A 22,124-nucleotide genomic window follows, 5' to 3' on the forward strand; every position below is an offset into this window, starting at 1 on the left:
AATTTCGTTCTTCTAGGTTAAACCGTTCGTTGGCAGTAGCAGTTTGAATTTTTAGGTTTCACTCTGTTTTCTCCTATATGAATACATGTAGTTGGAACTCTAAACCAAACACGGTTTGTGCTAGCTCTTTGAAACTTGACAAAATAAAGTAGTTCCGAGTTCTATCTCTATAGATTGTTTCCTATTGCTGTAGCCCTAAGCAGAGATGGCGCAAATCCCTTTCATGGAAAGGGGTTGCCAAGCTTCCAAAAAACTATGAGTTTCCTGAAATCTCAGTACACATTTTTTCACCCAATCTTGATGACACGTTCAGGTAATGATCAGTACCCGAATCCCACTTGGCTCACCAAATTTCGTTCTTCTAGGTTAAACCGTTCGTTGGCAGTAAGATTTTTAATTTTTAGGTTTCACTCTGTTTTATCCTATATGGATACATGTAGTTGGAACTCTAAATCAAAGACGGTTTGTGCTAGCTCTTTGAATCTTGACACAATAAAGTAGTTCCAAGTTCTATCTCTATAGTTTGTTTCCTACTGATGTAGCCCTAAGCAGAGACCGGCGCAAATCACTTTCATGGAAAGGGTTGCCCAGCTTCCAAAGAACTGTGAGTTTCCTGAAATCTCAGCACACATTTTTCACCCAATCTTGATGACACTTTCAGGTAATGATCAGTACCCCAATCACACTTGGCTCACCAAATTTCGTTCTTCTAGGTTAAACCGTACGTTGGCAGTAGCAGTTTTAATTTTTAGGTTTCACTCTGATTTCTCCTATATGGATACATGTAGTTGGAACTCTAAACCAAATTCGGTTTGTGCTAGCTCTTTGAAACTTGACACAATAAAGTAGTTCCAAGTTCTATCTCTATGGTTTGTTTCCTATTGATGTAGCCCTAAGCAGAGACTGGCGCAAATCACTTTCATGGAAAGTGTTGCCAAGCTTCCAAAAAACTGTGAGTTTCCTGAAATCTCAGCACATATTTTTTCACCCAAACTTCACGACACTTTCAGGTAATAATCCGTACCCCAATCCCACTTGGCTAACCAAATTTCGTCTTCTAGGTCAAACCATTCATTGGCAGTAACAGTTTTAATTTTTAGGTTTCACTCTGTTTTCTCCTATATGGATACATGTATTTGGAACTCTAAATCAAAGACGGTTTGTGATAGCTCTTTGAAACTTGACACAATAAAGTAGTTCCAAGTTCTATCTCTATGGTTTGTTTCCTATTGATGTAGCCCTAAGCAGAGACCGGCGCAAATCACTTTCATGGAAAGCGGTTGCCAAGCTTCCAAAAAACTACGAGTTTCCTGAAATCTCAGCACGCATTTTTTCACCCAATCTTTATGACACTTTCAGGTAATGATCAGTACCCCATTCCCACTTGGTTCACCAAATTTTGTTCTTCTAGGTTAAACCGTTCTTTGGCAGTAACAGTTTTAATTTTTAGGTTTCAATCTGTTTTCTCCTATATGGATACATGTAGTTGGAACTCTAAATCAAACACAGTTTGTGCTAGCTCTTTGAATCTTGACACAATAAAGTAGTTCCAAGTTCTATCTCTATATTTTGTTTCCTACTGATGTAGCCCTAAGCAGAGACCGGCGCAAATCACTTTTATGGAAAGGGGTTGCCAAGCTACCAAAAAACTACGAGTTTCCTGAAATCTCAGCACACATTTTTCAACCAATCTTGATGACACATTCAGGTAATGATCAGTAACCCAATCCCACTTGGCGCACCAAATTTCGTTCTTCTAGGTTAAACCGTTCGTTAACAGTAACAGTTTAAAATTTTAGGTTTCACTCTGTTTTCTCCTATATGGATACATGTATTTGAAACTCTAAATCAAACACGGTTTGTGCTAGCTCTTTGAAACTTGACACAACAAAGTAGGTCCAAGTTCTATCTCTATGGTTTGTTTCCTATTGATGTAGCCCTAAGCAGAGACTGGCGCAAATCACTTTCATGGAATGGGTGCCAAGCTTCCAAAAAACTACGAGTTTCCTGAAATCTCAGCACACATTTTTTCACCCAATCTTGATGACACTTTCAGGTAATGATCAGTACCCCAATCCCTCTTGGCTCACCAAATTTCGTTCTTCTAGGTTAAACCGTTCGTTGGCAGAAACAGTTTTAATTTTTCGGTTATACTTTGTTTTCTCCTATATGGATACATGTAGTTGGAACTCTAAATCAAACACGGGTTGTGCTAGCGCTTTGAAACTTGACACAATAAAGTAGTTCCAAGTTCTATCTCTATGGTTTGTTTCCTATTTATGTAGCCCTAAGCAGAGACTGGCGCATATCACTATCATGAAAAGGGGTTTCCAGGCTTCCAAAAAACTACGAGTTTCCGGAAATCTCAGCACACAATTTTTCACCCAATCTTGATGACACTTTCAGGTAATGATCAGTACCCCAATCCCACTTGGCTCACCAAATTTCGTTCTTCTAGGTTAAACCGTTCGTTGGCAGTAACAGTTTTTATTTTTTGGTTTCACTCTCTTTTCTCCTATATGGATACATGTAGTTGGAACTCTATATCAAAGACGGTTTGTGCTAGCTCTTTGAAACTTGACACAATAAAGTAGTTCCAAGTACTATCTCTATGGTTTGTTTCCTATTGATGTAGCCCTAAGCAGAGACTGGCGCAAATCACTTACATGGAAAGCGGTTGCCAAGCTTCCAAAAAACTATGAGTTTCCTGAAATCTCAGCACACATTTTTTCACGCAATCTTGATGACACTTTCAGGTGATGATCAGTACCCCAATCCCACTAAGCTCACCAAATTTCGTTCTTCTAGGTTAAACCGTTCGTTGACAGTAACAGTTTTAAATTTAGGTTTCACTCTGTTTTCTCCTATATGGATACATGTAGTTGGAACTCTAAATCAAACACGGTTTGTGCTAGCTCTTTGAAACTTGACACAATAAAGTAGTTCCAAGTTCTATCTCTATGGTTTGTTTCGTATTGATGTAGCCCTAAGCAGAGACTGGTGCAAATCACAATAATGGAAAGGGGTTCCCAGGCTTCCAAAAAATTACAAGTTTCCTGAAATCTCAGCACAAATTATTTCACTCAATCTTGATGACACTTTCAGGTGATGATCACTACCCCAATCCCACTTGGCTCACCAAATTTCGTTCTTCTAGTCTAAACTGTTCATTGGCTGTAACAGTTTTAAATTTTAGGTTTCACTCTGTTTTTTCCTTTATGGATACATGTATTTGGAACTCTAAATCAATCATGGTTTGTGCTAGATCTTTGAAACTTCACACAATAAAGTAGTTCCAAGTTCTATCTCTATGGTTTGTTTCCTATTAATGCAGCCCTAAGCAGAGACTGGCGCAAATCACTTTCATGGAAAAGGGTTGCCAAGCTCCAAAAAACGACGAGTTTCCTGAAATCTCAGCACACATTTTTTCACCCAATATTGATGACACTTTCAGGTGATGATCTGTACCCCAACCCACTAAGCTCACCAAATTTTGTTCTTCTAGGTTAAACCGTTCGTTGGCAGTAACAGTTTTAATTTTTAGGTTTCACTCTGAGTTCTCCTATACGGATACATGTAGTTGGGACTATAAATCAAACACGGTTTGTGCTAGCTCTTTGAATCTTGACACAATAAAGTAGTTCCAAGTTCTATCTCTATGGTTTGTTTCCTATTGATGTAGCCCTAAGCAGAGACTGGCACAAATCACTTTCATGGAAATGGGTTGCCAAGATTCCAAAAAACTACGAGATTCCTGAAATCTCAGCACACGTTTTTTCACCCAATCTTGATGACACTTTCAGGTAATGATCAGTACCCCAATCCCACTTGGCTCACCAAATTTCGTTCTTCTACGTTAAACCGTTCATTGGCAGTAACAGTTTTAAATTTAGGTTTCACTCTGTTTTCTCCTATATGGATACATGTATTTGGAACTCTAAATCAACACGGTTTGTAGTAGCTCTTTGAAACTTGACACAATAAAGTAGTTCCAATTTCTATCTCTATGGTTTGTTTCCTATTGATGTAGCCCTAAGCAGAGACTGGCACAAATCACTTTCATGGAAAAGAGTTACAAAGCTTCCAAAATAGTACGAGTTTCCTGAAATCTCAGCACACATTTTTTCACCCAAACTTGATGACACTTTCAGGTGATGATCAGTACCCCAATCCCACTTGGCTCACCAAATTTCGTTCTTCTAGGTTAAACAGTTCGTTGGCAGAAACAGTTTTAATTTTTCGGTTTCACTCTGTTTTCTCCTATATGGATACATGTAGTTGGAACTCTAAATCGAACACGGTTTGTGCTAGCTCTTTGAAACTTGATGCAATAAAGTAGTTCCAAGTTCTATCTCTATGGTTTGTTTCCTATTGATGTAGCCCTAAGCAGAGACTGGCGCAAATCACTTTCATCGAAAGGTGTTGCCAAGCTTCCAAAAAAGTACGAGTTTCCTGAAATCTCAGCACACATTTTTTCACCCAAACTTGATGACACTTTCAGGTGATGATCAGTACCCCAATCCCACTTGGATCACCAAATTTCGATCTTCTAGGTTAAACCGTTCATTGGCAGTAACAATTTAAATGTAGGTTTCACTCTGTTTTCTCCTATATGCATACATGTAGTTGGAACTCTAAATCAAACACGGTTTGTGCTAGCTCTTTGAAACTTGACAACATAAAGTAGTTCCAAGTTCTATCTCTATGGTTTGTTTCCTATTGATGTAGCCCTAAGCAGAGACTGGCGCAAATTACTTTCATGGAAAGGGGTTGCCAAGCTTCCAAAAAACTACGGGTTTCCTGAAATCTCAGCACACATTTTTTCACGCAATCTTGATGACACTTTCAGGTAATGATCAGCACCCCAATCCCACTTGGCTCACGAAATTTCGTTCTTCTATGTTAAACCGTTCGTTGGCAGTAACAGTTTTAATTTTTCGGTTTCACTGTGTTTTCTCCTATATGGATACATGTAGTTGGAACTCTAAATCAAACACGGTTTGTGCTAGCTCTTTGAAACTTGACACAATAAAGTAGTTCCAAGTTCTATCTCTATGGTTTGTTTTTTATTGATGTAGCCCTAAACAGAGACTAGGGCAAATCACTTTCATGGAAAGGGGTTGCCAATCTTCCAACAAAGTACGAGTTTCCTGAAATCTCAGCACACATTTTTTCACCCAATCTTGATGACACTTTCAGGGAATAATCAGCACCCAATCCCACTTGGCTCAGCAAATTTCGTTCTTCTAGGTTAAACAGTTCGTTGGCAGTAACAGTTTTAGTTTTTAGGTTTCACTCTGTTTTCTAATATATGGATACATGTGTTTAGAACTCTAAATCCAACACGGTTTGTGCTAGCTCTTTGAAACTTGACGCAATAAAGTAGTTCAACTTTCTGTCTCTATGGTTTGTTTCCTATTGATGTAGCCCTAAGCAGAGACTGGCGGAAATCACTTTCATGGAAAGGGGTTGCCAAGCTTCCATAAAACTACGAGTTTCCTGAAATCTCAGCACACATTTCTTCACCCAATCTTGATGACACTTTCAGTTAATGATCAGTACCCTAATCCCACTTGGCTCAGCAAATTTCGTTCTTCTAGGTTAAACAGTTCATTGGCAGTAACAGTTTTAGTTTTTAGGTTTCACTCTCTTTTCTGCTATATGGATACATGTAGTTGGAACTCTAAATCAAACACGGTTTGTGCTAGCTCTTTGAAACTTAACACAATAAAGTATTTCCAAGTTCCATCTCTATTTTTTGTTTCCTATTGATGTTGCCCTAAGCAGAGACTGGCGCAAATCACTTTCATGGAAAGGGGTTGCCAAGCTTCCAAAAAACTACGATTTTCCTGAAATCTCAGCACACTTTTTTTCACGCAATCTTGATGACACTTTCAGCTAATGATCAGTACCCCAATCCCACTTGGCTCACCAAAATGCGTTCTTCTATGATAAGCCGTTTTTTGGCAGTAACAGTTTTCATTTTTAATTTTCATTCTGTTTTCTTCTATATGGATACATGTACTTGAAACTCTAAATCAATCACGGTTTGTGCTAGCTCTTTGAAACTTGACACAATAAATTATTTCCAAGTTCTATCTCTATGGTTTCTTTCCTATTGACATTGCCCTAAGCAGAGACTGGCGCAAATCACTTTCATAGAAAGGGTTTGCCAAGCTTCCAAAAAACTACGAGTTTCCAGAAATCTCAGCACACATTTTTTCACCCAATTGTGATGACACTTTCAGGTAATGAGCAGTACCCCAGTCCCACTTGGCTCACCAAATTTCGTTCTTCTACGATAAACCGTCCATTGGCAATAACAGTTTTAATTTTTAGGTTACACTCTGTTTTCTCCTATATGGATACATGTAGTTGGAACTCTCAATCAAACACGGTTTGTGCTAGCTCTTTGAAACTTGATGCAATAAAGTAGTTCCATGTTCTGTCTCTATGGTTTGTTTCCTATTGATGTAGCCCTAAACAGAGAGTGGCGCAAATCACTTTCATGGAAAGGGGTTGCCAAGCTTCCAAAAAACAACGAGTTTCCTGAAATCTTAGCACACATTTTTTCACCCAATCGTGATGACACTTTCAGGTAATGATCACTTCACTAATCCCACTTGGCTCACCAAATTTCGTTATTCTAGGTTAAACCGTTCATTGGCAGTAACAGTTTTAATTTTTAGGTTTCACTCTCTTTTCTCCTATATGGCTACATGTAGTTGGAACTCTAAATCAAACACGGTTTGTGCTAGCTCTTTGACTTGACACAATAAAGTAGTTCCAAGTTTTATCTCTTTGGTTTGTTTCCTATTGATGTAGCCCTAAGCAGAGAGTGGCGCAAATCACTTTCATGTAAAGGGGTTGCCAAGCTTCCCCAAAAGTACGAGTTTCCTTAAATCTCAGCTCACATTTTTTCACCCAATCGTGATGACACTTTCAGGTAATGATCACTACCCCAATCCCACTTGGGTCACCAAATTTCGTTCTTCTAGGTTAAACCGTTCGTTGGCAGTAACAGTTTTAATTTTTAGGTTTCACTCTGTTTTCTCCTATATGGATACATGTAGTTTGAACTCAAAAACAAACACGGATTCTGCTAGCTCTTTGAAACTTGACACAATAAAGTAGTTCCAAGTTCTATCTCTATGGTTTGTTACCTGTTGATGTAGCCCTAAGCAGAGACTGGTGCAAATCACTTTGATGGAAATGGGTTGCCAAGATTCCAACAAACTACAAGTTTCCTGAAATCTCAGCACACATTTTTTCACCCAATCTTGATGACACTTTCAGGTAATGATCACTACCCCATTCCCACTTCTCTCACCAAATTTCGTTCTTCTAGGTTAAACCGTTCGTTGGCAGTAACAGTTTTAATTTTTATGTTTCACTCTGTTTTATTCTATATGGATACATGTAGTTGGAACTCTAAATCAAACTCGGTTCGTGCTAGCTCTTTGAAACTTGACACAATAAAGTAGTTCCAAGTTCTGTCTCTATGGTGTGTTTCCTATTGATGTAGCCCTAAGGAGAGACTGGCGCAAATCACTTTCATTAAAAGGGGTTGCCTAGCTTCCAAAAAACTATGATTTTCCTGAAATCTCAGCACACATTTATTCCTCCAATCTTGATGACACTTTCAGGTAATGATCAGTACCCCAATCCCACTTGGCTCACCAAATTTTGTTTTTCTAGGTTAGACCTTTCGTTGGCAGTAACAGTTTTAATCTTTAGGTTTCACTCTATTTTCTCCTACACGAATACATGCAGTTGGAACTCTAAATCAAGCATGGTTTGTGCTACCGCTTTGAAACTTGACACAATAAAGTTGTTCCAAGTTCTGTCTCTATGGTTTGTTTCCTATTGATGTAGCCCTAAGCAGAGACTGGCGCAAATCACTTTCATGGTTGCTAAGCTTCCAAAAAAGAAAGAGTTTCCTGAACTCTCAGCACACATTTTTTCACTCAATCTTGATGACACTTTCAGGTAATGATCAGTACCCCGATACCACTTGGTTCACCAAATTTCGTTATTCCTTTTTAAACCATTTGTTTGCAGTAACAGTTTTAATTTTTACGTTTCACTCTGTTTTCTCCTAAATGGATACATGTAGTTGGAACTCCAAATCAAACACGGTTTGTGCTAGCTCTTTGAAACTTGACACAATAAACCAGTTCCAAGTTCTATCTCTATGATTTGTTTCCTATTGATGTAGCCCTAAGCACAGACTGGTGCAAATCACTTTCATGGAAAGGGGTTGCCAAGCTTCCAAAAAACTACGAGTTTCCAGAAATCTCAGCACACATTTTTTCACCCAATCTTGATGACACTTTCAGGTAATGATCAGTACCCCAATCCCACTTGGCTCACCAAATTTCGTTCTTCTAGGTTAAGCAGTTCATTGGCAGTAACTGTTTTAATTTTTAGGTATCACTCTGTTTTCTCCTACATGGATACATTTAGTAGCAACTCTAAATCAAACATGGTTTCTGCTAGCTCTTTGCAACTTGACACAATTAAGTAGTTCCAAGTTCTATCTCTATGGTTTGTTTCCTGTTGATGTAGCCCTAAGCAGAGACTGGCGCAAATCACTTTCATGTAAAAGGGTTGCCAAGCTTCCAAAAAACTACGAGTTTCCTGAAATCACAGCACACATTTTTTCACCCAATCTTGATGACACTTTCAGGTGATGATCCGTACCCCAATTTCACTTGGCTCACCAAATTTCGTTCTTCTACATTGAACCGTTCATTGGCAGTAACAGTTTTAATTTTTAGGTTTCAATCTGTTTTTTCTTATATGGATACATGTAGTTGGAACTCTAAATCCAACACGGTTTGTGCTAGCTCTTTGAAACTTGACACAATAAAGTAGTTCCAAGTTCTATCTCTATGGTTTGTTTCCTATTGATGTAGCCCTAAGCAGAGACTGGCGCAAATCACTTTCATGGAAAGGGGTTTCCAGGCTTCCATAAAACTACGAGTTTCCTGAAATCTCAGCACACATTTTTTCACCCAATCTTGATGACACTTTCAGGTAATGATCAGTACCCCAATCCCACTTGGCTCACCAAATTTCGTTCTTCTAGGTTAAACCGTTCGTTGGCAGTAACAGTTTTTATTTTTTGGTTTCACTCTCTTTTCTCCTATATGGATACATGTAGTTGGAACTCTATATCAAAGACGGTTTGTGCTAGCTCTTTGAAACTTGACACAATAAAGTAGTTCCAAGTTCTATCTCTATGGTTTGTTTCCTGTTGAGGTAGCCTTAAGGAGAGACTGGCGCAAATCACTTTCTTGGAAAGGGGTTGCCAAGCTGCCAAAAAACTACGAGTTTCCTTAAATCTCAGCACATATTTTTTCACCCAATCTTGATGACACTTTCAGGTAATGATAAGAGGCCAATCCCACTTGGCTCACCAAATTTCGTTTTTCTAGGCTAAACCATTCGTTGGCACTAACAGTTTTAATTTTTCGGTTTCACTCTGTTTTCTCCATATGGATACATGTATTTGGAACTCTAAATCAAACACATTTTGTGCTAGCTCTTTGAAACTTGACACAATAAAGTAGGTCCAAGTTCTATCTCTATGGTTTCTTTCCTATTTATGTAGCCCTAAGTGGAGAATGGCGCAAATCACTTTCATGGAAAGGGGTTGCCAAGCTTCCAAAAAACTACGAGTGTCCTGAAATCTCAGCACACATTTTTTTCACCCAATCTTGATGACACTTTGAGGTAATGATCAGTACCCCAATCCCACTTGGCTCACCAAATTTCGTTCTTCTAGGTTAAACCGTTCGTTGGGAGAAACAGTTTTAATTTTTCGGTTTCACTCTGTTTTTTCGTATATGGATACATGTAGTTGGAACTCTAAATCAAACACGGTTTGTGCTAGCTCTTTGAAACTTGACGCAATAAAGTAGTTCCAAGTTCTATATCTATGGTTTGTTCCTATTGATGTAGCCATAAGCAGAGACTGGCGCAAATCACTTTCATGGAAAGGGGTTGCCAAGCTTCCAAAAAAGTACGAGTTTCCTGAAATCTCAGCACACATTTTTTCACCCAATCTTGATGACACTTTCAGGTAATGATGAGCACCCCAGTCCCACTTGGCTCACCGAAATTCATTCTTCTAGGTTAACCCGTTCTTTGGCAGTAACAGTTTTAATTTTTAGGTTTCACTCTGTTTTCTCCTATATGGATACATGTATTTGGAACTCTAAATCAAAGACGGTTTGTGCTAGCTCTTGGAAACTTGACACAATAGAGTAGTTCCCAATTCTATCTCTATGGTTTGTTTCCTATTGATGAAGCCCTAAGCAGAGACTGGCACAAATCACTTTCATGGAAAGGGGGTTCCAGACTTCCAAAAAAGTACGAGTTTCCTGAAATCTCAGCACATATTTTTTCACCCAATCTTGATGACACTTTCAGGTAATGATGAGAACCCCAGTCCCACTTGGCTGACCAAAATTCATTCTTCTAGGTTAACCCGTTCTTTGGCAGTAAGATTTTTAATTTTTAGGTTTCACTCTGTTTTCTCCTATATGGATACATGTCGTTGGAACTCTAAATCAAGTACGGTTTGTGCTAGCTCTTTGAAACTTGACCCAATAAAGTAGTTCCAAGTTCTATCTCTATGGTTTGTTTCCTATTTATGTAGCCCTAAGCAGAGACTGGCGCAAATCACTTTCATGGAAAATGGTTGCCAAGCTTACAAAAAACTACGAGTTTCCTGAAATCTCAGCACACATTTTTTCACCCAATATTGATGACACTTTCAGGTGATGATCACTACCCCAATCCCACTTATCTCACCAAATTTCGTTCTTCTAAGTTAAATCGTTCGTTGGCAGGAACAGTTTTAATTTGTAGTTTCACTCTGTTTTCTCCTATATGGATACATGTAGTTGGAACTCTAAATCAAACACGGTTTGTGCTAGCTCTTTGAAATTTGACACAATAAAGTAGTTCCATGTTCTATCTCTGCGGTTTGTTTCCTATTGATGTAGCCCTAAGCAGAGACTGGCGCAAATCACTTTCATGGAAAGGGGGTTCCAGGCTTCCAAAAAAGTACGAGTTTCCTGAAATCTCAGCACACATTTTTTCACCCAAACTTGATGACACTTTCAGGTAATGATCAGTTCCACAATCCCACTTGGCTCACCAAGTTTCATTCTTCTAGGTTAAACCGTTCGTTGGCAGTAACAGTTTTAATTTTTAGGTTTCACTCTGTTTTCTCCTATATGGATACATGTCGTTGGAACTCTAAATCAAAGACGGTTTCTGCTAGCTCCTTGAAACTTGACACAATAAAGTAGTTCCAAGTTCTATCTCTATGGTTTGCTTCCTGTTGAGGTAGCCTTAAGGAGAGACTGGCGCAAATCACTTTCTTGGAAAGGGGTTGCCAAGCTGCCAAAAAACTACGAGTTTCCTTAAATCTCAGCACACATTTTTTCACCCAATCTTGATGACACTTTCAGGTAATGATAAGAGGCCAATCCCACTTGGCTCACCAAATTTCGTTTTTCTAGGCTAAACCATTCGTTGGCACTAACAGTTTTAATTTTTAGTTTTCACTCTGTTTTCTCCTATATGGATACATGTATTTGGAACTCTAAATCAAACACATTTTGTGCTAGCTCTTTGAAACTTGACACAATAAAGTAGGTCCAAGTTCTATCTCTATGGTTTCTTTCCTATTTATGAAGCCCTAAGTGGAGACTGGCGCAAATCACTTTCATGGAAAGGGGTTGCCAAGCTTCCAAAAAACTACGAGTGTCCTGAAATCTCAGCACACATTTTTTCACCCAATCTTGATGACACTTTGAGGTAATGATCAGTACCCCAATCCCACTTGGCTCACCAAATTTCGTTCTTCTAGGTTAAACCGTTCGTTGGGAGAAACAGTTTTAATTTTTCGGGTTCACACTGTTTTTTCGTATATGGATACATGTAGTTGGAACTCTAAATCAAACACGGTTTGTGCTAGCTCTTTGAAACTTGACGCAATAAAGTAGTTCCAAGTTCTATATCTATGGTTTGTTCCTATTGATGTAGCCCTAAGCAGAGACTGGCGCAAATCACTTTCATGGAAAGGGGTTGCCAAGCTTCCAAAAAAGTACGAGTTTCCTGAAATCTCAGCACACATTTTTTCACCCAATCTTGATGACACTTTCAGGTAATGATGAGCACCCCAGTCCCACTTGGCTCACCGAAATTCATTCTTCTAGGTTAACCCGTTCTTTGGCAGTAACAGTTTTAATTTTTAGGTTTCACTCTGTTTTCTCCTATATGGATACATGTATTTGGAACTCTAAATCAATGACGGTTTGTGCTAGCTCTTGGAAACTTGACACAATAGAGTAGTTCCCAATTCTATCTCTATGGTTTGTTTCCTATTGATGAAGCCCTAAGCAGAGACTGGCACAAATCACTTTCATGGAAAGGGGGTTCCAGACTTCCAAAAAAGTACGAGTTTCCTGAAATCTCAGCACATATTTTTTCACCCAATCTTGATGACACTTTCAGGTAATGATGAGAACCCCAGTCCCACTTGGCTGACCAAAATTCATTCTTCTAGGTTAACCCGTTCTTTGGCAGTAAGAGTTTTAATTTTTCGGTTTCACTCTGTTTTCCCCTATATGGATACATGTCGTTGGAACTCTAAATCAAGTACGGTTTGTGCTAGCTCTTTGAAACTTGACCCAATAAAGTAGTTCCAAGTTCTATCTCTATGGTTTTTTTCCTATTTATGTAGCCCTAAGCAGAGACTGGCGCAAATCACTTTCATGGAAAATGGTTGCCAAGCTTACAAAAAACTACAAGTTTCCTGAAATCTCAGCACACATTTTTTCACCCAATATTGATGACACTTTCAGGTGATGATCACTACCCCAATCCCACTTATCTCACCAAATTTCATTCTTCTAAGTTAAATCGTTCGTTGGCAGTAACAGTTTAAATTTTTAGGTTTCACTCTGTTTTCTCCTATATGCATACATGTAGTTGGAACTCTAAATCAAACACGGTTTGTGCTAGCTTTTGAACCTTGACACAATAAAGTAGTTCCCAGTTCTATCTCTATGGTTTGTTTCCTATTGATGTAGACCTAAGCAGATACTGGCGCAAATCACTTTCATGGAAATGGGTTGCCAAGCGTCCAAAAAACTACGAGTTTCCTGAAATCTCAGCACACATTTTTTCACCCAATCTTGATGACACTTTCAGGTAATGATTAGAGGCCAATCCCACTTGGCTCACCAAATTTCGTTTTCTAGGCTAAACCATTCGTTGGCAGTAACAGTTTTAATTTTTAGGTTTCACTCTGTTTTCTCCTATATGGATACATGTAGTTGGAACTCTAAATGAAACACGGTTTGTGCTAGCTCTTTGAAACTTGACGCAATAAAGTAGTTCCAAGTTCTATATCTATGGTTTGTTCCTATTGATGTAGCCCTAAGAAGAGACTGGCGCAAATCACTTTAATGGAAAGGGGTGGCCAAGCTTCCAAAAAACTACGATTTTCCTGAAATCTCAGCACACATTTTTATCACCAAATCTTGATGACACTTTCAGGTGATGATCAGTACCCCAATCCGACTTGGCTCACCAAATTTCGATCTTCTAGGTTAAACCATTCGTTGGCAGTAACAGTTTTAATTTTTAGGTTTCACTCTCTTTTCTCCTATATGGATACATGTCGTTGGAACTCTAAATCAAAGACGGTTTGTGCTAGCTGTTTGAAACTTGACACAATAAAGTAGTTCCAAGTTCTATCTCTATGGTTTGTTTCCTATTGATGTAGCCCTAAGCAGAGACCTGCACAAATCACTTTCATGGAAATGGGTTGCCAAGCTTCCAAAAAACTACGAGTTTCCTGAAATCTCATCACACATTTTTTCACCCAATCTTGATGACACTTTCAGGTAATGATCAGTACCCCAATCCCACTTGGCTCACCAAATTTCGTTCTTCTAGGTTAAACCGTTCATTGGCAGTCACAGTTTTAATTTTTAGGTTTCACTCTGTTTTCTCCTATATGGATACATGTAGTTGGAAGTCTAAATAAACATGGTTTGTGCTAGCTCTTTGAAACTTGACCCAGTAAAGTAGTTCCAAGTTCTATCTCTATGGTTTGTTTCCTATTGATGTAGCCCTAATCAGAGACTGGCGCAAATCACTTTCATGGAAAGGGGTTGCCAAGCTGCCAAAAAACTACGAGTTTCCTTAAATCTCAGCACACATTTTTTCACCCAATCTTGATGACACTTTCATGTAATGATTAGAGGCCAATCCCACTTGGCTCACCAAATTTCGTTCTTCTACGTTAAACCGTTCATTGGCAGGAACAGTTTTAAATTTAGGTTTCACACTATTTTCTCCTATATGGATACATGGAGTTGGAATTCTAAATCAAAGACAGTTTAGGCTAGCTCTTTGAAACTTGACACAATAAAGTAGTTACAATTTCTATCTCTATGGTTTGATTCCTATTGATGTAGCCCTACGCAGAGACTGGCGCAAATCACTTTCATGGAAAAGAGTTGCAAAGCTTCCAAAAAAACTACGAGTTTCCTGAAATCTCAGCACACATTTTTTCACCCAATCTTGATGACACTTTCAGGTCATGATCAGTAAACCAATCCCACAAAGCTCACCAAATTTCGTTCTTCTAGGCTAAACCGTTCATTGGCAGTAACAGTTTTAATTTTTAGGTTTCACTCTGTTTTTTCCTATATGGATACATGTAGTTGGAACTCTAAATCAAACATGGTTTGTGCTAGCTCTTTGAAACTTGACATAATAAAGTAGTTCCAAGTTCTATCTCTATGGTTTGTTTCCTATTGATGTAGCCCTAAGCAAAGACTGGCGCAAATCACTTTCATGGAAAAGGGTTGCCAAGCTTCCAAAAAACTACGAGTTTCCTGAAATGTCAGCACACATTTTTTCACCCAATCTTGATGACACTTTCAGGTGATGATCACTACCCCAATCCCACTTGGCTCACCAAATTTCATTCTTCTAAGCTAAACCGTTCATTGGCAGTAACAGTTTTAATTTTTAGGTTTCACTCTGTTTTTTCTTATATGGATACATGTACTTGGAACTCTAAATCAAACATGTTTTCTGCTAGCTCTTTGAAACTTTACACAATAAAGTAGTTCCAAGTTCTATCTCTATGGTTTGTTACCTATTAATGTAGCCTTAAGCAGAGACTGGCGCAAATTGCTTTCATGGAAAAGGGTTGCCAAGCTTCCAAAAAACTATGAGATTCCTGAAATCTCAGCAAACATTTTTTCACCCAATCTTGATGACACTTTCAGGTAATGATCAGTACACCAATCCCACTTGGCTCACCAAATTTCGTTCTTCTAGGTTAAACCGTTCGTTGGCAGTAACAGTTTATATTTTTTGGTTTCACTCTCTTTTCTCCTATATGGATACATGTAGTTGGAACTCTATATAAAAGACGGTTTGTGCTAGCTCTTTGAAACTTGACACAATAAAGTAGTTCCAAGTTCTATCTCTATGGCTTGTTTCCTATTGATGTAGCCCTAAGCAGAGAATGGCACAAATCACTTTCATGGAAAGGGGTTGCCAAGCTTCCAAAAAAGTACGAGTTTCCTGAAATATCAGCACACGTTTTTTCAACCAATCTTGATGACACTTTCAGGGAATGATAAGTACCCCAATCCCACTTGGCTCACCAAATTTCGTTCTTCTAGGTTAAATCGTTCGTTGGCAGTAACAGTTTTAATTTTTAGGTTTCACTCTGTTTTTCTCCTATATAGATACATGTAGTTGGAAGTCTAAATAAACATGGTTTGTGCTAGGTCTTTGAAACTTGACCCAATAAATTAGTTCCAAGTTCTATCTCTATGGTCTGTTTTCTATTGATGTAGCCCTAATCAGAGACTGGCGCAAATCACTTTCATGGAAAGGGGTTGCCAAGCTGCCAAAAAACTACGAGTTTCCTTAAATCTCAGCACACATTTTTTCACCCAATCTTGATGACACTTTCAGGTAATGATTAGAGGCCAATCCCACTTGGCTCACCAAATTTCTTTCTTCTATTCTAAACCATTCGTTGGCACTAACAGTATTAATTTTTAGGTTTCACTCTGTTTTCTCCTATATGGATACATGTATTTGGAACTCTAAATCAAACACGGTTTGTGCTAGCTCTTTGAAACTTGACCCAATAGAGTAGTTCCAAGTTCTATCTCTATGGTTTCTTTCCTATTGATGTAGCCCTAAGCAGAGACTGGCGCAAATCACTTTCATGGAAAAGGGTTGCCAAGCTTACAAAAAACTACGAGTTTCCTGAAATCTCAGCACACATTTTTTCACCCAATATTGATGACACTTTCAGGTGATGATCACTACCCGAATCCCACTTATCTCACCAAATTTCGTTCTTCTAAGTTAAATCGTTCGTTGGCAGTAAGAGTTTAAATTTTTAGGTTTCACTCTGTTTTCTCCTATATGCATACATGTAGTTTGAACTCTAAATCAAAGAAGGTTTGTGCTAGCTTTTGAAACTTAACACAATAAAGTACTTCCAAGTTCTATCTCTATGGCTTGTTTCCTATTGATGTAGCACTAAGCAGAGACTGGCGCAAATCACTTTCATGGAAATGGGTTGCCAAGCTTCCAAAAAACTACGAGTTTCCTGAAATCTCAGCACACATTATTTCACCCAATTTTGAGGACACTTTCAGGTGATGATCTGTACCCCAACCCACTAAGCTCACCAAATTTCGTTCTTCTAGGTTAAACCGTACGTTGGCAGTAACAGTTTTAAATTTAGGTTTCACTCTGTTTTCTCCTACATGCATACATGTAGTTTGAACTCTAAATCAAAGACGCTTTGTGCTAGCTTTTGAAACTTAACACAATAAAGTACTTCCAAGTTCTATCTCTATGGTTTGTTTCCTATTGATGTAGCACTAAGCAGAGACTGGCGCAAATCACTTTCATGGAAATGGGTTGCCAAGCTTCCAAAAAACTACGAGTTTCCTGAAATCTCAGCACACATTTTTTCACCCAATCTTGATGACACTTTCAGGTGATGATCAGTACGCGAATCCCACTTGGCTCACCAAATTTCGTTCTTCTACGTTAAACCGTTCATTGGCAGGAACAGTTTTAAATTTAGGTTTCACACTATTTTCTCCTATATGGATACATAGATTTGGAATTCTAAATCAAAGACAGTTTAGGCTAGCTCTTTGAAACTTGATACAATAAAGTAGTTAATATTTCTATCTCTATGGTTTGATTCCTATTGATGTAGCCCTACGCAGAGACTGGCGCAAAACACTTTCATGGAAAAGAGTTGCAAAGCTTCCAAAAAAACTACGAGTTTCCTGAAATCTCAGCACACATTTTTTCACCCAATCTTGATGACACTTTAAGGTCATGATCAGTACACCAATCCCACAAAGCTCACCAAATTTCGTTCTTCTAGGATAAACCGTTCATTGGCAGTAACAGTTTTAATTTTTAGGTTTCACTCTGTTTTTTCCTATATGGATACATGTAGTTGGAACTCTAAATCAAACATGGTTTGTGCTAGCTCTTTGAAACTTGATATAATAAAGTAGTTCCAAGTTCTATATCTATGGTTTTTTTCCTATTGATGTAGCCCTAAGCAGAGACTGGCGCAAATCACTTTCATGGAAAGGGGTTTCCAGGCTTCCAAAAAACTACGAGTTTCCTGAAATCTCAGCACACATTTTTTCACCCAATCTTGATGACACATTCAGGTGATGATCAGTACCCCAATCCCACTTATCTCACCAAATTTCGTTCTTCTAGGTTAAATCGTTCGTTGGCACTAACAGTTTTAAATTTTAGGTTTCACTCTGTTTTCTCCTATATGGATACATGTAGTTGGAACTCTAAATGAAACACGGTTTGTGCTAGCTCTTTGAAACTTGACGCAATAAAGTAGTTCCAAGTTCTATATCTATGGTTTGTTCCTATTGATGTACCCCTAAGCAGAGACTGGCGCAAATCACTTTCATGGAAAGGGGTTGCCAAGCTTCCAAAAAACTACGAGTTTCCTGAAATCTCAGCACACATTTTTTCACCAAATCTTGATGACACTTTCAGGTGATGATCAGTACCCCAATCCCACTTGGCTCACCAAATTTCGATCTTCTAGGTTAAACCATTCGTTGGCAGTAACAGTTTTAAATTTTGGGTTTCACTCTCTTTTCTCCTATATGGATACATGTCATTGGAACTCTAAATCAAAGATGGTTTGTGCTAGCTCTTTGAAACTTGACCCAATAAAGTAGTTCCAAGTTCTATCTCTATGATTTGTTTCCTATTGATGTAGCCCTAATCAGAGACTGGCGCAAATCACTATAATGGAAAGGGGTTGCCAAGGTGCCAAAAAACTACGAGTTTCCTTAAATCTCAGCACACATTTTTTAACCAATATTGATGACACTTTCAGGTGATGATCAGTACCCCAATCCCACTTGGCTCACCAAATTTCATTCTTCTACATTGAACCGTTCATTGGCAGTAACAGTTTTAATTTTTAGGTTTCACTCTCTTTTCTCCTATATGGATACATGTAGTTGGAACTCTAAATTAAAGACAGTTTTTGCTAGCTCTTTGAAACTTGACACAATAAAGTAGTTCCAAGTTCTATCTCTATGGTTTGTTTCCTATTGATGTAGCGCTAAGCAGAGACTGGCACAAGTCACTTTCATGGAAAGGGGTTGCCAAGCTTCCAAAAAAGTACGAGTTTCCTGAAATCTCAGCACACATTTTTTCAACCAATCTTGATGACACTTTCAGGTAATGATCAGTACCCCAATCCCACTTGGCTCACCAAATTTCGTTCTTCTAGGTTAAACCATTCGTTGGCAGTAACAGTTTTAATTTTTAGGTTTCACTCTGTTTTCTCCTATATGGATACATGTAGTTGGAAGTCTAAATAAACATGGTTTGTGCTAGCTCTTTGAAACTTGACCCAATAAATTAGTTCCAAGATCTATCTTTATGGTTTGTTTCCTATGGATGTAGCCCTAATCAGAGACTGGCGCAAATCACTTTCATGGAAAGGGGTTGCCAAGCTGCCAAAAAACTACGAGTTTCCTTAAATCTCAGCACACATTTTTTCACCCAATCTTGATGACACTTTCAGGTAATGATTAGAGGCCAATCCCACTTGGCTCACCAAATTTCGTTCTTGTAGGCTAAACAATTCGTTGGCACTAACAGTTTTAATTTTTAGGTTTCACTCTGTTTTCTCCTATATGGATACATGCATTTGGAACTCTAAATCAAACACGGTTTGTGCTAGCTCTTTGAAACTTGACACAATAAAGTAGTTCCAAGTTCTATCTCTATGGTTTGTTTCGTATTGATGTAGCCCTAAGTAGAGACTGGCGCAAATCACTTTCATGGAAAAGGGTTGCCAAGCTTACAAAAAACTACAAGTTTGTTGAAATCTCAGCACACATTTTTTCACCCAATATTTATGACACTTTCAGGTGGTGATCACTACCCCAATCCCACTTATCTCACCAAATTTCGTTCTTCTAAGTTAAATCGTTCGTTGGCAGTAACAGTTTAAATTTTTAGGTTTCACTCTGTTTTCTCCTATATGGATACATGTAGTTGGAACTCTAAATGAAAGACGGTTTGTGCGAGCTCTTTGAAACTTGACGCAATAAAGTAGTTCCAAGTTCTATATCTATGGTTTGTTCGTATTGATGTAGCCCTAAGCAGAGACTGGCGCAAATCACTTTCATGGAAAGGGGTTGCCAAGCTTCCAAAAAAGTACGAGTTTCCTGAAATCTCAGCACACATTTTTTCACCCAAACTTGATGACACTTTCAGGTGATGATCTGTACCCCAACCCACTAAGCTCACCAAATTTCGTTCTTCTAGGTTAAACCGTTCGTTGGCAGTAAGAGTTTTAAATTTAGGTTTCACTCTGTTTTCTCCTATATGCATACATGTAGTTTGAACTCTAAATCAAAGATGGTTTGTGCTAGCTTTTGAAACTTGACACAATAAAGTAGTTCCCAGTTCAATCTATATGGTTTGTTTCCTGTTGATGTAGCCATAAGCAGAGGCTGGCGCAAATCCCTTTCATGGAAAGTTGTTGCCAAGCTTCCATCAAACTACGATTTTCCTGAAATCTCAGCACACATTTTTTCACCCAATGTTGATGACACTTTCAGGTGATGATCACTACCCCAATCCCACTTATCTCACCAAACTTCGTTCTTCAAGTTAAACCGTTCATTGGCAGTAACAGTTTTAATTTGTAGGTTTCACTCTGTTTTGTTCGATATGGATACATGTTTGGAACTCTAAATTAAACACGGTTTGTGCTAGCACTTTGAATCTTGACACAATAATGTAGGTCCAAGTTCTATCTCTATGGTTTGTTTCCTATTGATGTAGCCCTAAGCAGAGACTGGCTGAAATCACTATCATGGAAAGGGGTTTCCAGGCTTCCAAAAAACTACAAGTTTCCTGAAATCTCAGCACACATTTTTTCACCCAATCTTGATGACACTTTCACGTAATGATCAGTACCCCAATCCCACTTGGCTCATCAAATTTCATTCTTCTAAGTTAAATCGTTCGTTGGCAGTAACGGTTTAAATTTTTTGGTTTCAGTCTGTTTTCTCCTATATGGATACATGTAGTTGGAACTCTAAATCAAACATGGTTTGTGCTAGCTCTTTGAAACTTGACACAGTAAAGTAGGTCCAAGTTGTATCTCTATGGTTTGTTTCCTATTGATGTAGCCCTAAGCAGGGACTGGCACAAATCACTTTCATGGAAAGGGTTTGCCAATATTCCAAAAAAGTACGAGTTTCCTGAAATCTCAGCACACATTTTTTCACCCAATCTTGATGACACTTTCAGGTGATGATCAGTACCCCAATCCCACTTGGCTCACCAAATTTCGATCTTCTAGGTTAAACCGTTCATTGGCAGTAACAGTTTTAATGTAGGTTTCACTCTGTTTTCTCCTATATGGATACGTGTAGTTGGAACTCTAATTCAAACACGGTTTGTGCTAGCTCTTTGAAACTTGACACAATAAAGTAGTTCCCAGTTCTATCTCTATGGTTTGTTTCCTATTGATGTAGCCCTAAACAGAGACTGGCGCAAATCACTTTCATGCAAATGTGTTGCCAAGCTCCCAAAAAACTACGGGTTTCCTGAAATATCGGCATATAGTTTTTCACCCGAACCTGATGACACTTTCAGGTAATGATCAGTACCCCAATCCCACTTGGCTCAACAAATTTCGTTCTTCTATGATAAGCCGTTCGTTGGCAGTAACAATTTTAATTTTTAGGTTTCATTCTGTTTTCTCCTATATGGATATATGTACTTGAAACTCTAAATCAAACACGGTTTTTGCTAGCTCTTTGTAACTTGACACAATAAAGTACTTCCAAGTTCTCTTTCTGAGATTTGTTTCCTATTGATGTAGTCCTAAGCAGATACTGGCGAAAATCACTTTCATGGAAAGGGTTTGCCAAGCTTCCAAAAAACTTCGAGTTTCCTGAAATCTCACCAAACATTTTTTCACCCTAACTTGATGAAACTTACAGGTAATCATCACTACACCAATCCGACTTGGCAGACAATATTTCATTCTTCTAAGTTAAACGGTTCAATTGCAGTAACAGTTTAAATTTTTCGGTTTCACTCTGATTTCTCCTATAGGGATATATATGGTTGGAACACTAAATAAAACACGGTTTGTGCTAGCTCTTTGAAACTTGACACAATAAAATAGTTCCCAGTTCTATCTCTGTGTTTTGTTTCCTATTGATGTAGCCATAAGCAGTAACTGGCGAAAATCACTTTATCGAAAGTGTTTGCCAAGCTTCCAAAAAATTACATGTTTCCTGAAATCACACCAAACATTTTTTCACCCAATATTGATGATACTTTCAGGTAATTATCAGTACACCAATCCCACTTGGCTGTCCAAATTTTGTTCTTCTAAGTTAAACCCTTCGTTGGCAGTAACAGTTTTAATTTTTAGGTTTCACTCTGTATTCTCCTAAATGGATACATGTAGTTAGAACGCTAAAGCAAACACAGTTTGTGCTATCTCT

The sequence above is a fragment of the Spermophilus citellus genome, assembly GCF_964194105.1.
Source record: "Spermophilus citellus genome assembly, chromosome: 6".
NCBI classification, from domain to species: Eukaryota; Metazoa; Chordata; class Mammalia; order Rodentia; family Sciuridae; genus Spermophilus; species Spermophilus citellus.